Source organism: Balaenoptera physalus, assembly GCF_965194825.1.
Source record: "Balaenoptera physalus genome assembly, chromosome: 3".
Classification (NCBI taxonomy): domain Eukaryota; kingdom Metazoa; phylum Chordata; class Mammalia; order Artiodactyla; family Balaenopteridae; genus Balaenoptera; species Balaenoptera physalus.
The window spans coordinates 145789692-145806699 of NC_138890.1; the positions used below are offsets into that span (position 1 = coordinate 145789692).

At 40.1% G+C, this 17008-nt stretch overlaps 1 protein-coding gene across 1 annotated transcript in view; it reads right to left on the bottom strand.

Moving 5' to 3' along the window:
* Positions 1-17008, bottom strand: part of EGFLAM (EGF like, fibronectin type III and laminin G domains) — a 163946-nt gene that overhangs the window by 118479 nt on the left and 28459 nt on the right. The gene's annotated exons all lie outside the window — the stretch shown is intronic.

Sequence of the window (17008 nt, forward strand, 5' to 3'; positions counted from 1 at the left end):
TAACATATATGTTTTATAGATATATAGATTCTGTTTATATAGCTCGTATATTCTTATTGCTGAATATTTCAAAAATGTGGTTTAGTATAAAATGGGGTTAGGAAATTTCAAATGTTTTACTGTATTCTTACCTTAAATAATTTTATGGTTATAAACAATAAATTTTATGTTTATAAAAACAGCATATGCAGATTTCAAAATTTAGAAAACAAAAACAAAAAATTCCATCATTCAGAAATGAGTCCTGCCAACATTTTTATATAGTATACCTCCTTTTGGTTACATGGCATTTTTTGAAATATATATATCTATATATCTATATATATATATACATACACACACACATATACACACATATGTATATTTTTATTTATATAATGTATATATAATTTTAATTGTTTATTGTGTTCATTATATATAATATTCATATATATTCATATTATATATATTCAATATATATTCATATATATTCTTATTTGACTTAGTATATATAGTGTATATATATAAATATTAATATATATATAAACTGATAGTATGTATTTACTAATCAAAATAATTATTTTTATTTTTAGTGGCTGTTAACTCTTCCATATAATACAAGTGCCATAATTTATAGTGTATCTCATTCCACTATTGTTAGACACAATTTATTTCTGATATTTTGCTATTTTAAATAATGCTCCATGAGGGCAGCAACTAGGTATGTCCTGTTCAGAGCACAGAGACTAATAAATGGAAGAGCTCAATAAATGTTCCTTTAGTGAACAAGTGTTCTTCAGTTTGATTTTCCACTTACTAATATGTCCTGATGATCTTTCTTTTTAGTGACTGTGTATAATTCTCCAGCATATCAGTTGGGATACTTTGTTTGCAATTCACAGAGATCTAATGTGTCTGTTTACTGGGCTACTGCTGGGGCCTTCCACCACCAATACCTTCAATAACAAAATCGAAGGCCTTTCTGGTGGACCAAGTAACAGAGGTTCAGTGTCATCAGTTGGCAATAACTGCCATAGACACCTACCACTGCCACCAGTGCTGCCACCCAGGGATTTGATCTTCAACTATTCTCTGGCTCTGCCTTGGTTCAAGATTTAAAGTCCCATCTGACTGGCCAAACTTATGTCACGTGACAAACATGTTATGTGACCAAAGGATCAGAGAGGAAAGATCAGTTTTTTCTGGTTTCCAAACTGGAAACGGACAGGATGAATGGAGTTCTGGAAATAGTTCTTCCACCAAGCCTATCCACTGTACAGGAGTTTCCCAAAGGAGGACAGGATCATAGGAAAAGAGTAGTGGGCGGTGGGATGGCCAAATACTCTGCTACGCAGAGCATGCACGGACATTAACTGTTACTCCAGTAATTGACACTTAGGTTGTTTCCAAAATTTCACTGTTAAAAATAAGGCTGAGAAGAACATCTGTGTGTGTGCCTTCTCATGCACAAAAGTCCAAGCATTTCTAGGATGGATATCTATTAAAAATTATGAGTATATGCATCTTAATTTTTAATAGCTACTGACTTGTTGCTCTCCAAAAAGGATTTAATAAATGAATCTTGAAGTACATTCAATTTTTTCATTTGGGTAAATTCTCAAAGCAGAATTTTTGTGTCTAAGACAGAATTTCTCAACCTCCACTCTACTGACATTTCGGGCTGTATATTTTTTCGTGCAGGCTGTCCTGTGCGTTGTAGGATGATGTTGAGATGCATCCCTGGTCTCTGCCCACTAGATGCTAGTAGCACCCACCAACTGTAGTTGTGGAAACCAAAAACATCTCCAGACATTGTCAAATGCCCCATGGCAGGCAAAACTGACTCCGGCTGAAAACTGTTGATCCAGAGAATGAATGTTTTAAAGATTTTTATAAATGTAACCAAACTTACATCTAGAAAATCAACCAATTTAGAAGCTTATGGAGGTGTCTGAGAATGCCCAGTATAAGGAACACACCTTCACCAGATCTGAGTATTACTTTAAAATCGTTGCTACTTTGATAAGAAAGAAAGAGGAATATTTTAATATCTTCTTTGGCTATTTTTCTTCCTCCCTTCATGTGCTTTGTACATTTTTCAATTGGGTTATTTTTTTTTTTCCCCACTGATTTAAAAGAGCTCTTAATATGTTAAAAGATCTGAGTCATTTACCTATACTTTTTCCTGTGTAGTTTTACATTTGGGTCCAGCTGTATAATTATTTATTACTGGGCAGTTTTATTGCTGAGTTGAGGTCTATGCTGTCAAAATCTCAAAGGAAGCTGGGAATGGGGGAAAAGATAGTCGAAATGATTTACAGAACCCTCACAGACCACAGAATAACCGGTAAGCACAATCTCATCCTAGGTCCTAGGAATAGCACTACTCTCTTCATTTTGGGAAAAATTACAACTTATCAAGTTGGGCTACTTGGGTCAGTGAGTGGGAAACCAGTCCTTGTATCCCTTGTGGATCTGTTCAGTTCAGAAAACAGAAAACTCTCTAGGTATTTTAAGCAGAAAGGTGGTTACAAAATTGGTGGAAAGACTAGGAGACTGGAATTCAGGAGTCTCCATTAGCTCTATTTTATAAATATGTAAAAAAATAGGTGAGAAAGAGAGAGAGATAATAGGTAGATAGATAACTAGCTAATTCGCTATTGCAGTGATTCAAAACCAAGAAACCCCAGGCTTCACACTCGATCCTGCCATTCCTACCATTACAATTGCCTCCAGACACACACGAAAGTGGTGGTGCACCTTGGAATGATGAGTTGCCATGTTTTGATGGCCTTGCTTGGCAGGAGGAACAGCAGCCGGAAAGTGGCCTTCCTCCCATTCCTGCCTCTGTAAGTCCTAAGAGTGCATCTAATTGGTGGGACCTAATTTACATCCAGAATACTGAATGCAAGGCAGTCTGGGAAATGTTTTTATTTCTCCAGCCTTCGCATTACAGTAATGGCACCTAGAAGGAGGGTAAAATGGATGTTGTTGAACAAGCCAATCCACAGTATCCATGACATGCTGGTACCGTGAAAAGCCTGAATTCTAATATACTATCCCCTTTATGTTCATATTCTCTAAGAAAGTATTCAAATCAAGCCCTGCTGGAACACAGCTAGGTATGACTTCTATTTTATCAGCATATTCTTTCATTTATTCAATCTTTCACACACCTAACATATATTTATCAAGCTCCTACATGTATCAGGCACTGGCTTAGTCGGTGAGGCTACCTTAACAATGAAGAGACACAGGGGACCACCAACAAGTTAGCAGGACATTACAATTTGGTGTGAGGAACATAGAGGGAAGGATGGAGCACTTTGGTGGCACATAGCAAGGACACACCTGACTCCACCTGGCAGACTAATAAGAATGCGACAAAGTGGGGATGGAGAAGAGTCCCAAGCAGAGGAAGCAGTATACACTCTTCCTCAAAGAGTCGGGGGAAGCACCACATAACAGAGCGCCATGGTTGAGTAGATGTGGGTGGGGTTGTGAATGAGAATCATGAAAGCTCCAAGGATTCTGCCTTGGGCAGCGCAGGGGAGGGGTGTGTGTCATCCACTCATCTAGGATCACAAAGGCAGCTTTGACTGCTGCTGATGTAGGAGGTGTGGTCATCGGCAGCTGGTGAGTGAGAGGTGGCCAGGTCAGACATTTGGGCCAAACACCAAAACTATCTCAGATGAATCGAATGGTTAAAGATGGGAAATCAAATGGTTAAAGATGGAAAAAAATTGAATTTTAAAATCAGATACTTTTTTTTTGAAGATAAACCTTTCTAAGCTTAAAAGTGCTAAAGAAAATAAATCAAAAGTGATGGATCCACGTCATAAAACTTGATTATGCTCTTCAAAGATTCAAAAGAAAAACTAAAAGCAACAGATCAAAAGGTAAATAATTGCAGCAAAATGCAGGCCAAGGGATACCTTTATTATAAAACTCATACATACTGAGAAGAAACATATTCAGGCCCTAATAAATAAAATTTGAAGAGACAACTCCCATAAGAGATAATATAGCTGATAAATACACATGGCAAAATATTCAAATTTGCTAGTTATCAAATAAATACAACTTCTTAAAATTGAGATGTCATTTTCACCTATTAAATTAGCCAAAAATGTTTAAGTGATAGTAACTAATGCTGACAAGAGTACATAAATGTGCTAGTCTCAAAAAATTACTTATGGCAGAGTAAATGAGCGCAGGCATTTTGGAAGACAATTTGGCAAAATGCAGTAATACCCAGAGTCACAAGTATGTTCCTTCCCTTGGACTCTCAGAGGTGGATTACAGTCTGTCGTGAGGAAAGAATCTTAAAAGAAGAGAAGGCTGCTCGCATGAAGATGTTCTTCAGAGGATCACTTGTGATACGGAAAGACCATAAACAATCTAAATATTTAGAAACAGGGCAAAAGTCAAGTCAATAATAGTACATTACCAAGATGGACTGTTATACAAACATCAAAAACGAGATTTGACTAAACACATTACGGTTTCTTAGGATCTGGAACAGGGAAAGGACATAGTGGGAAAATGAGTGAAATCCAAATAGTCAGTAGTTTATTTGATAATATTGTACTATTACTAGTTAGTACTAGCACTAGTTAATTTTTTAGATTCGACAAATGTACCACGGTTATATAATATGTTAACATGAGGAGAAACTGAGTAAAAGATAGACAGGAATTCTATTATTTTTGCAACTCTCTATAAATCTAAATTAATTTCAAAATTAAAAGTTTATTTTAAGAATGAGGCTTGTATCACTCTGTAGCAACAATTAGGATGTCGTGTTAAATAAAAAGTATACCCAATTGCCATCAATACTGTTATTAGAGTCATACGAAATACTCATTTGTAAAATAACTGGAAGGTAAGAGTAAAAGGCTAATTGTTACATTAAGGTAGTTGAGATTAAGGATGATATTTTTTCCTGTTTTCTTCTATTTAGTAAGCTTTACAGGATGTTATTATATTGTTTTTCATAATTTGAAAAAATTACCTGGAAAAGTATTTTTATATTCAAAGACCAAATGTTGCATGGGCGCCAGTATGACCAGGCTCCTTCAGAGCTAAAGGAAATCTACAAAATAACGCTTCATGAAGCATTTGCACTAGTTTGTACCAGTCGGTTTAGGGGAGGCTGCGTTGTCTCATGTTTGTTGTCTGTCTCTCAATTTAACAGTAAGGTTAAAAATAGTTTGTAATTAATGAAGCAGATTTACTAGCTCTTAACCAAAGGTAATGTACCTGCCTAAAATAATATGCCCGTATCACAAGTCAACTATCACAGTAAAATGAAGGTGTCCAGGAAAGAGGCTATTGGTGCCGAAAACAATGCCACACAGATTGGTCAATCAACAGTGACTGAAGCACTAATGGGGGGACCTGATGTTATAAAAGACACAGAACAGGCACTCTCTTGCTCCGCCCTACTTTGGTGGCTGGCCATAATCTAGAACAGTATTTCCCCCAATTTTTTGCTCCCTATGCCCTCAATTCTCAGACAGTTCTGATTCTAAATTACATCTCACAATTATGTCCCTTTGGATGTAACTGTGTCCAAGGGGGCATCAACATGGGGCCTAGGACATGAAGGCCTAGAGGATGGCCCAGCCAGATCTCACGATGTGCAGGGGAGGAGAGATGGGGTCATGACCATGGCCCTGGCCTCACATCTTCATGAAGATTCTAAACTAGAGCTGGTGGGGAAGCCAGTGCTCTGAGCATGCTGCCTTTATAGTATACTCATTCCGGTGTCCTTGAATACTGATTGGAAGATTTTCTTTTCCCTTTCTCACAATAACTAACATATAATGCTATAATTATTATTATTATTTGAATTTTCAAATCTTTTATAAAAAGAAAATAGGACAAAACTTTTGCAAACCATATATTTGATAAGAGGTTAATATCCAAAGTATATAAGGAACTCATACAATTCAATAGCAAAACAACAAATAATATGATTAAAAAATGGACAAAGAACATGAATAGACATCTTTCCAAAGAAGATGTACAAATAAATAGCTAACAGATACATGAAAAGGTGCTCAACATCACAAATCAGGGAAATGCAAATCAAAACCACAAGGAAATATCACCTCACACCTGCGAGAATGGCTATTATCAAAAAGACAAGAAATAACCAGGATTGGCAAGGAGGTGGAGAAAAGGGAACCTTTGTGCACTGCTGGTGGGAATGTTAATTGGTACAGCCACTATGGAGAACAGTCTGGAGGTTACTCAAATAATTAAAAATAGAACTACTATGTGATCCAGCTATCCCACTTCTGGACAGTTATCTTTATCTGAAGGCAATGAAAACAGGATCTCAAAGAGATATCTGTACTCCCATGTTCATTGCAGCATTATTAACAATAGCCAAGACATGGAAACAACTAAGTGTCCATTGATGGATGAATAAAGAATATGTGGTAGATATAGATATATACACACATACATACAATGGAATATTATTCAACCATAAAAAAGGAAATCCTGCCATTTGTGATGACATGGGTGAAACTTAAGGGCATTATACTAAGTGAAATAAGTCAGACAGAGAAAAGCAAATACCATATTATATCACTTATATGTGAAATACAAAAAAAGCGAAACATAATAAAAACAGAGAGTAGATTGGTGGTTGCCAGGGGTGGGAGAAGGTGAAAAGGTAGGGGGTGGGCAGGGAGAGTGGGTGAAGGTGGTCAAAGCATACAAAGTTTCAGTTATAAATTGAATAAGTAAGTTCTGGAGATCTAAGGTACAGCAAGATGACTATAGTTAATAGTACTTGAAAGTTGCTAAGACAGTAAATTTTAAATGTTCTCACCACACACACACAAAAATGCTAACTATGTGAGTGATGGATGTGTCAACTAACCTTACTGTGGTAATCATTTCTCTCTATATATATCAAGTCACCACACTGTACACCTTAAACTTACACAATGTTATATGTCAATTATATCTCAATAAAGCTGGAAATAAATAAATAAATGTATGTATGTATGTATTTTGGGGGACGGGATAAAATATAGCTGAAATGTCATTCTCCATTCCTCTCTTCCAGAGGTAACAACCATTTGGTGTTACATGTCCTATCCCCATGTGAGTCTGTGTACTCTGATTTTATCTGCACATTTCTTATTTAGTATTTTTACTGGAAATAACCTAATTGTCCATTGGTAAAGGAAGGGATAAACTGGTTTATTCAACAATGTATCAGTATCTTTTCTACTTGAACATTTATTCCTTTATAAAGAAAAAGAGATCTGAGAAAAAAGAGAGAGAGAATGAGAGAGAGAGAGAGAGAAGAAAACTTTTGTGTATTTTAAAGCACTATTCAAGTATTAGCCAGCTTCTGATCTTCCCCTCACTGCTGGCTTAGCAACCATCATTCTTTGGTTTCTAAATACATTGCCACTTGCCCATGGGCATTTCAGTTTCCAAAATTTCATCACTGCCATCTGCTGGTCCTTTTGTCCTGCTGGTTAATGCTCTTTGCCCCAGCTGACAAGCATTTTAGTGGGGTTTTTTAGGGACCAGTAGTAAATATGTTTGTTCAACCCACCACGTGTCACCAGAAATCAACTGATCCTCATAAAAGTATGGGATAGAGGAAGGAGACATTATTCCCACTTTACAGATGAAGAAACTGAGGTCTAGAGTCTACTGATGTAAGATCTTATCAACGGGGCAGGAGAGAGAGACAGTGAGTAGTAACAAAGAAGAGATGATCTTCTTCTCTCCACCCCTTAGTGTTTGTGTTCTTGGTGATTCTGCCGAATGTCCTCCTCTCAGCTCCACTACACTCTCTTCCTCGGTGCTCTCATCCCGGCCAGTCACTACCACATATACGCTGGTGGGCTCCCCCCGCCCCCCACCCCGTCCATTTCCCCAGCCCAGCCCTCTCTTCCAGAGGGCAGGTCTATGTACCCAACTGCCAAGTGGACCCAGATGTCACACGGGCCTCTCAAATTCAACAGGCCAAGAGTGAATTCATCATCTTTCTCTTTAACCTGAGCCCCTCCAGTAATCCCTGTTCTGGTAAATGGTATCATCAACCACCATGACGTCCAGAAACCTGGAAGTCACCCTCGGCATCAGATTGATCACATGGAGTCCATTCTCTCCTATTCATGGAGGCCTCAGAATCCTCCTCGACCCAGTGCCTGGGGCAGCGCCGCCAACTGGTCGGAGCTGTGCTCGCAACGGAACTCATTTGCCATTTGTCAAGACTTCCCCCAAGGTTTCTCTGGCCTTTCCAGATTCTAAGGGATATAGTTTCCCTCCCACAGTGCCCTCAGCCTGCGCCCTCCTCGGAAGAATGTGTGTTGTTAGTAAACTAAATGGAACTTTTTTCAGCAAAGCAGTTGAAGGCCATAGGATTGGTGACTAAATCGTATGAGTAGGAGGGGCGTGTGAAGGGCCATCTGGTTGGAAGGAGGCATCAGAGGCCTTGTCTTACGTCATATTTGCATCGCGAGCACAGCATTTTTCTCTTTGTGTGTTTGTCTGGGGTGTCCTTGAAGGAAAGGCAGGTCTCCAGCTGGGGGCCATCTGAAGCTGTATTTGCAGGGCAAGCACAATATTTATACAGACATTGTATGATTATTGGAGTATCCATAGAGCGGGCAAGCTGAAGGCAGGAGCAAACCACCCAGTAGGGCCCCTCTGAGCTGGAGATAGATTCCAGACAGGCGGTGGCAGACCTGGAAAGGCCAGAGAAACCAGCTGGGAAGTCTTGAGGCTTGGCCTGGTATCAGCTTTGGAGACAAAGAGACATCAGAGTGTAGTCCCAACCAGAATGAACCAAGCAAACTATTTCTCTCAATCTCTTCCAGCTAGGGAATGAAAGATTAGGAGTGAAACTAAAGAGACTTTCCTCACATCCCTACAACCTCTGAGTCATCAGGAGAAAGTCCAGTCATTTGACAGGGCAAGTCGAGCCCAAGTTACTCTCTCTAAACACTCTTAAGGAAGCAAAAAAATGTTGATAATGGTTATAACACTGAGGTCTTCTGGGATTTTATCTATTATGATATAAAAACGTATTAGTGCTTCCTCAATATTAAAAAAAAATCAAAGTGGTAGGCCACTTACATGTGGACCAAACAAGATTTAAGCAGTTAAATACAAAAATAACTCATATTTAAGCAACTATGGTTAGAATGTTGGATTATATATTATGCAATAAAAAACTAGTTTTGAAGAACTGTAGCATTTAAAACTAGTATAATGCATTTATACAATCTATCCTGAAGCTGTGTTCTTATAAGCTAAAAGCCATACTTCTTAAGAGGTAAATAAATAAAAAGTGTGTTTCTTTGCCATGAGGGATCTGTATTCTTGGGCTTTCTTCTTTGGAGGGCTTTCAAAACCGTGTTTTTGCATTAGAAACTTCTGAATGATTAAGTCAATTTCTTATGGTAATTTTATTTCATAAAATACTTCAACTTCTTGTGTAAAATTCATCTCCGATTCAATTAGTTTTGTAATCCAATTCATAAAAACACTCCAAAATGCAAACAAAAATGTCATCTGTGACAGAAATGCATTGCTCACTTTTTAGTTATTTGATTTTCATGGAATGAACAGAGTTATATTCACCGATGCAATGGAAAATGCCCAGACTAACTAAAAATAATCAGGAAATTCTGAATAGGAAAAAAACCTTATTTCCATCTTTTTGAAGCTTGCTCCAACTAATATTACTAAAGCAGCACTATGAATATGTAACCAGAATCTGCCACTAGAGCCACTTCCAAGGTGATGCCTTCAAGGCAGTAGTAAAAATGTGGGTTTAAGACACAGAACAGCATTTGTTCTAGTTACCTAGGGATTCAGGAAATCTCAGACACTGAGGAGCAGCATGAAGTGTCTTCCAGAGCCCTCCCGGCTTCTTCTAGTGGGCGGTTTATGGTTCACATCACAATCATGCTTCCCTCTGAAAGCCACCGTTCCAGCATGTAATTCCACAATCCACCACTCCAGAGTACAAGTCCAGGGACTAATGCATCTTTCCAGAACGTAATCCACCCTTGCGCAGTACCTCCATTTACTCGTTTGCTAACCAATGGGCTGGATTCTATGATTCCTAATGTCCCTCCTACTCTGACATCCATACTTCCCTGAAGAGCACACGGGGAAGCATGCACAGAACACTAAAGGTGACAGGGAAGGGAATCACTCAGAGCGGTTCCTGGCACAATTAGACCCAGACAAACGTGGGCCCTGATTTAGAAGACCCAGTTCGGATCCTCCTTTGGCCACACCATGCCCCTTGGCTGGAGTGTGTGTCCCAGGCCAGGAGGACATGCCCAGAAGAGCCTGGGCCCCTCCACTTGTGGACCACTCCCTGAGCACACAAGACCCTGGGTTCCCTGCCCGGATAGTCCTGAGCCTGCTTCCTGGTCCTCAGTGGCCTCTTCCCTGGGTCTGTCCTCAGAAGGGGGACCAGTGCTGCCGGCGTGTGCACCCTCAGTGATGGGGTGGCCAATGGGTCACTGTTTGCCAGCACGGGCAGTGGACGGAGCTGGGCTGTTGGTTGCGGTGTCCACGTGTGTGCACGGGCGCACCCTCCGGGGAGGGACAGAGCAAGAGGAGCAGCAGACCGGGCCTCAGGGACCAGGCCTGTCCACACTGCCTCTTTCAAAGTGGAAATTCAGGGAGTCTGAGAAATCTAAATTTGAACCTGGTCTTCCAGGTCATTATGAAAGTATATTTGTCAAGGCAGAAGGAGAGAAAATCTTGCATCTAACTGTTTATTTTGTGAATGAGTTGTAAGTTTTTACAGGTGGTATGTAGGTGTCCATTTGAACTCTTGCTCTGGATGCACTAGCATTAGGGGCAGGCCCAGTTCAAGCATCACACAGCTTCATAAACTGGGCTCAGCTGGGTTGTGAGGGGATCTTGCAGAGGAGTCCTTCCGGCCCAGCTGCGGACTTCCAGCCAAGGGAAATCTAGCTGAGAGCCTCTAACAGCAGTTCCTGTTAACAGTCAGCAAGCCAAACAAAGCACACATGCCAGAAATGGAGAAGGATGCTGGACACAGTGGTAGGATCAGAGAGCTGGCAACCTACTGGAGTAACAATTAGACGATGGACTTCTAGGCCCCGCTCTCCCCTAACTCCAGGTGTGTTAGAGAGGGTTAAGGCCAAAACCAGCTTTTGAGTGCCTACTGTGCACGACCACACCTTGTGACTCTTTGCTTTCACTGGTGCAGGCTCACTCTGACCACATCATCCAAAAAAGCAAGCAGGAAGGCCGAGTCTCCACTCGTCAGCCTCCTGTTGCCACACACACGTGCACATGCATGCACAAAATAATGATTCATTATTAACAATGACTAAATGCTAAGATCATTTAACACAGGAGAGGGACAAAGAGACTTAGACTGTGAAACTTGACAAAAGCATCTGGACAAGAATATAGAGCAGAAGATTTTAAGCTAGAAGGGAGTTCCAAACTCATCTAATCCAGCGGTTCTCCGACGTTTGGGAGCATCCGAATCACCTGACAGGCTGGAGTAACAGATTGCTGGCCCCACCTGGAATTTCTGATTAAGGAAGTAAGGGATGGGGCCCAAGAATCTGCATTTCTAACATGCTTCCAGGGGACGCTGACGCTGCTAGTTCCTAAACCACAGGGTGAGAACCACTGGTTTGGCCTACCCTCTGATTTTAATGATGGGGAAATTAAAACTCAGAGCAGCCAAGCACCATGTGAGATCTCAGCAGCTAGTGAAAAACTGACACTAAGGCCTTGATTTGTTCAGTCCCTAGCCAGCAGCTTTGGAGCTTCTGGCATGTACCCCCAAATTTCACGAAGCTGTAGAGGCTTTCAGTTGGATGCTGGCCTCCTCTCAGGTTGTACCAGTAACTCTCAACCCTTTTTGTTGCTTCAACGTAATCACATTCCCCTTAGAGGACATCTCAATGGTGGTAGTTTAGGGAGGATGCCCATATGGGGTATTTCAAAATCTCTAAATGTCTGGGTCAAGGACACTGATGCACAGAGTCTGAAGAAGCTCCCCAGGTGGTCCTGATGTACACCTGCCCCGGATGAGCCCTACTGTGAGTCCCGTTCTTCTAGGTGGTCTCATCCATTCCCACAGTATCTCCAAGCACCTCCCCAATGTATCTTTTCAAGTAAGCCCTGCATATCTCACTAAGCATCTCAGCCTTGATGGCTAACAGACACCTCAAACTCCAAATGTTCTAGATTAAAAGCATCTTCAGTCTCCAAATCTCCTCTCCCATGTTCCCCACAGTCCAAAAATCTGGGAGCATCTTTAACTCCTCCCTCTCTCTTATGTTCCAGATACAACACCATCCACCATGCTGCCCCCAATAGCCCACAGAATGTAAGCTCCATGAGGGCCAGGCCTTTTGTGGTCATCCTTTATCCTTGGCACCTATAGTAGTCTCTAGAACATAATAGGCGTTACAGAAATACTTGCTGTCTGATTGACTAAATGACTGACTGAATAAATCCACATCTTCCTTCTAGTGCTACTGTCATGACCTTAGTTCAGCCTCCTATCAAACTGTACTAACATCCCCAAATTAGCCACAAACCTGAATTTGCTCTCCCAGGTACCCAAGTTACCACAAGGACTGCTAGAAAAAAGAAATCATGGTGGCAAGAATGGGTCACCTCTCCATCACTAGATCTCTGGTTGAGACCAGAGGCCATTTGCTCCAGGTCAGAGACCCACTGAGACCTGTGGGTCATTCCCAATCTCAGGTCTACAGAGATAGACCTCAGATAGAGATACAGATACCCCTAAGCAGCAGGGGTCTGCTGCAGGAAACATGGTCATCTTTCCAAAGAGGGTATGGAAGTGAAACAGGAGGGAAGGGGGCAGGGCACAACCTCTAAAAGAATGACATAGCCATAGGACATGACAAAACTGGTTAGAACCAACTAGGCCCAAGATGGCAAAAGGTTCAACCTTCAGTAGACCTTGAGCCTCATTATATGCTCATCGTAATCCATTAGCATCTAAATGACACACCCATAGGCACCATGACAGTTCCAAGGGCCACTACACAAGGTCAAAAAGTGGATGGTGGCCCAGTTCCTGGAAATCTCACTCCTTTCGCAAAATAGTTGGAATAATCCTCTACTCACTAGCCTATGAAATTATGCAGCCCATAAAAACTAACCACCCTGGGGGACCTTCAAGATGGCAGAGGAGTAAGACGTGGAGATCACCTTCCTCCCAACAAATACATCAGAAATACATCTACACGTGTAACAACTCCTACAGAACACCTACTGAACGCTAGCAGAAGACCTCAGACTTCCCAAAAGGCAAGAAACACCCCACGTACCTGGCCATGTGGCTGACAGGGTCTTGGTGCTCCAGCCAGGTGTCAAGCCTGAGCTTCTGAGGTGGGAGAGCCGAGTTCAGGACATTGGGCCACCAGAGACCTCCCAGCCCCATGTAATATCAAACGGCAAAAGCTCTCCCAGAGATCTCCATCTCAATGCTAAGACCCAGCTCCACTCAACGACCAGCAGGCTACAGTGCTGGACACCCTATACCAAACAACCAGCAAGACAGGAACACAACCCCACCCATTAGCAGAGAGGCTGCCTAAAATCATAGTAAGTTCACAGACACCCCAAAACACACCACCGGACATAGTCCTGCCCACCAGAAAGACAAGATCCAGCCTCATCCACCAGAACACAGGCACCAGTTACCTCCACTAGGAAGGCTACACAGCCCAGCTTTCCAACAAGTGCTAAAGGAACTTCTCAAGGCAAGAAACACAAGAGAAGGAAAAGACCTACAAAAACAAACCCAAAACAATTAAGAAAATGGTAATAGGAACATACATATCGATAATTACCTTAAATGTAAGTGGATTAAATGCTCCAACCAAGAGACACAGGCTCTCTGAATGGATACAAAAACAAGACACATATATATGCTGTCTACAAGAGACCCATTTCAGACCTAGGGACATATACACACTGAAAGTGAGGGGATGGAAAAAGATATTCCATGTAAAAGGAAATCAAAAGGAAGCTGAAGTAGCAATACTCATATCAGATAAAATAGACTTTAAAATAAAGAATGTTACAAGAGACAAGGAAGGACACTATATAATGATCAAGGGATCAATCCAAGAAGAAGATATAACAATTATAAAAATATATGCACCCAATATAGGAGGACCTCAATACATAAGGCAACTGCTAACAGCTATAAAAGAGGAAATCGACAGTAACACAATAACAGTGGGGAACTTTAACACCTCACCTACACCAATGGACAGATCATCCAAACAGAAAATTAACAAAGAAACACAAGCTTTAAGTGACACAATAGACCAGATAGATTTAATTGATATTTATAGGACATTCCACCCAAAAACAGCAGATTACACTTTCTTCTCAAGTGCGCACGGAACATTCTCCAGGATAGATCACATCTTGGGTCACAAATCAAGCCTCCGTAAATTTAAGAAAATTGAAATCATATCAAGCATCTCTTCTGACCACAACGTGATGAGATTAGAAATCAATTACAGGGAAAAAAACGTAAAAAACACAAACACATAGAGGCTAAACAATACGTTACTAAATAACCAAGAGATCACTGAAGAAATCAAAGAGGAAATCAAAAAATACCTAGAGACAAATGACAATGAAAACACGATGAACCAAAACCTATGGGATGCAGCAAAAGCAGTTCTAAGAGGGAAGTTTATAGCAAAACAAGCCTACCTCAAGAAACAAGAAAAATCTCAAATAAACAATCTAACCTTACACCTAAAGGAACTAGAGAAAGAAGAACAAACAAAACTCAAAGTTAGCAGAAGGAAGAAATCATAAAGATCAGAGCAGAAATAAATAAAATAGAAACAAAGAAAACAATAGCAAAGATCAATAAAACTAAAAGCTGGTTCTTTGAGAAGATAAACAAAATTGATTAGCCAGACCCATCAAGAAAAAGAGGGAGAGGACTCAAATCAATAAAATTAGAAATGAAAAAGGAGAAGTTACAACAGACACTGCAGAAATACAAAGCATCCTAAGAGATTACTACAGGCAACTCTATGCCAGTAAAATGGACAACCTGGAAGAAACAGACAAATTCTTAGAAAGGTATAACCTTCCAAGAGTGAAGCAGGAAGAAATAGAAAATATGAACAGACAAATCACAAGTAATGAAATTGAAACTGTGATTTAAAATCTTCCAACAAACAAAAGTCCAGGACCAGATGGCTTCACAGGTGAATTCCATCAAACATTTAGAGAAGAGCTAACACCCATCCTTCTCAAACTCTTCCAAAAAATTGCAGAGGAAGGAACACTCCCAAACTCATTCTGTGAGGCCACCATCACGCTGATACCAAAACCAGAGAAAGATACTACAAAAAAAGAAAATTACACACCAATATCACTGATGAATATAGATGCAAAAATCCTCAACAAAATACTAGCAAACAGAATCCAACAGCACATTAAAAGGATCATACACCATGATCAAGTGGGATTTATCCCAGGGATGCAAGGGTTCTTCAATATATGCAAATCAATCAATGTGATATACCATATTAACAGACTGAAGAATAAAAACCATATGATCATCTCAATAGATGCAGAAAAAGCTTTTGACAAAATTCAACACCCATTTATGATAAACACTCTCCAGAAAGTGGGCATAGAGGGAACCTACCTCAACATAATGAAGGCCATATACGACAAACCCACAGCAGACATCATTCTCAATGGTGAAAGACTGAATGCATGTCTTCTAAGATCAGGAACAAGACAAGGATGTCCACTCTCACCGCTATTATTCAACATAGTTTTGGAAGTCCTAGCCATGGCAATCAGAGAAGAAAAAGAAATAGAAGGAATACATATTGGAAAAGAAGAAGTAAAACTATCACTGTTTGCAGATGACATGATACTATACATAGAAAATCCTAAAGATGCCACCAGAAAACTACTAGGGCTAATCAATGAATTTGGTAAAAGTTGCAGGATACAAAACTAATGCACAGAAATCTCTTGCATTCGTATGCACTAATGATGAAAAATCTGAAAGAGAAATTAAGGAAACACTCCCATTTACCACTGCCACAAAAAGAATACAATACCTAGGAATAAACCTACCTAGGGAGACAAAAGACCTGTATGCAGAAAACTATAAGACACTGATGAAAGAAATTAAAGATGATACAAACAGATGGAGAGATATACCATATTCTTGGATTGGAAGAATCAATATTGTGAAAATGACTATATTACCCAAAGCAATCTACAGATTCAGTGCAATCCCTATTAAATTACCAATGGCATTTTTTACAGAACTAGAACAAAAAATCTTAAAATTTGTATGGAGACACAAAAGACCCCGAATAGCTAAAGCAGTCTTGAGGGAAAAAAATGGAGCTGGAGGAATCAGACTCCTGAACTTCAGACTATACTACAAAGCTACAGTAATCAAGACAATATGGTACTGGCACAAAAACAGAAACATAGATCAATGGAACAAGTTAGAAAGCACAGAGATAAACCCACGCACCTATGGTCAACTAATCTATGACAAAGGAGGCAAGGATAGACAATGGAGAAAAGACAGTCTCTTCAATAAGTCGTGCTGGGAAAACTGGACAGCTACATGTAAAAGAATGAAATTAGAACACTCCCTAACACCATACACAAAAATAAACTCAAAGTGGATTACAGACCTAAATGTATGCCTGGACACTATAAAACTCTTAGAGGAAAACATAGGAAGAGCACTCTTTGACATAAATCACAGCAAGATCTTTTTTGATCCACCTCCTAGAGTAATGGAAATAAAAACAAAAGTAAACAAATGGGACCTGATGACACTTCAAAGCTTTTCCACAGCAAAGGAAACCATAAACAAGACGAAAAGACGATCCTCAGAATGGGAGAAAATATTTGCAAAGGAATCAATGGACAAAGGATTAATCTCCAAAATATATAAATAGCTCATGCAGCTCAACATTAAAAA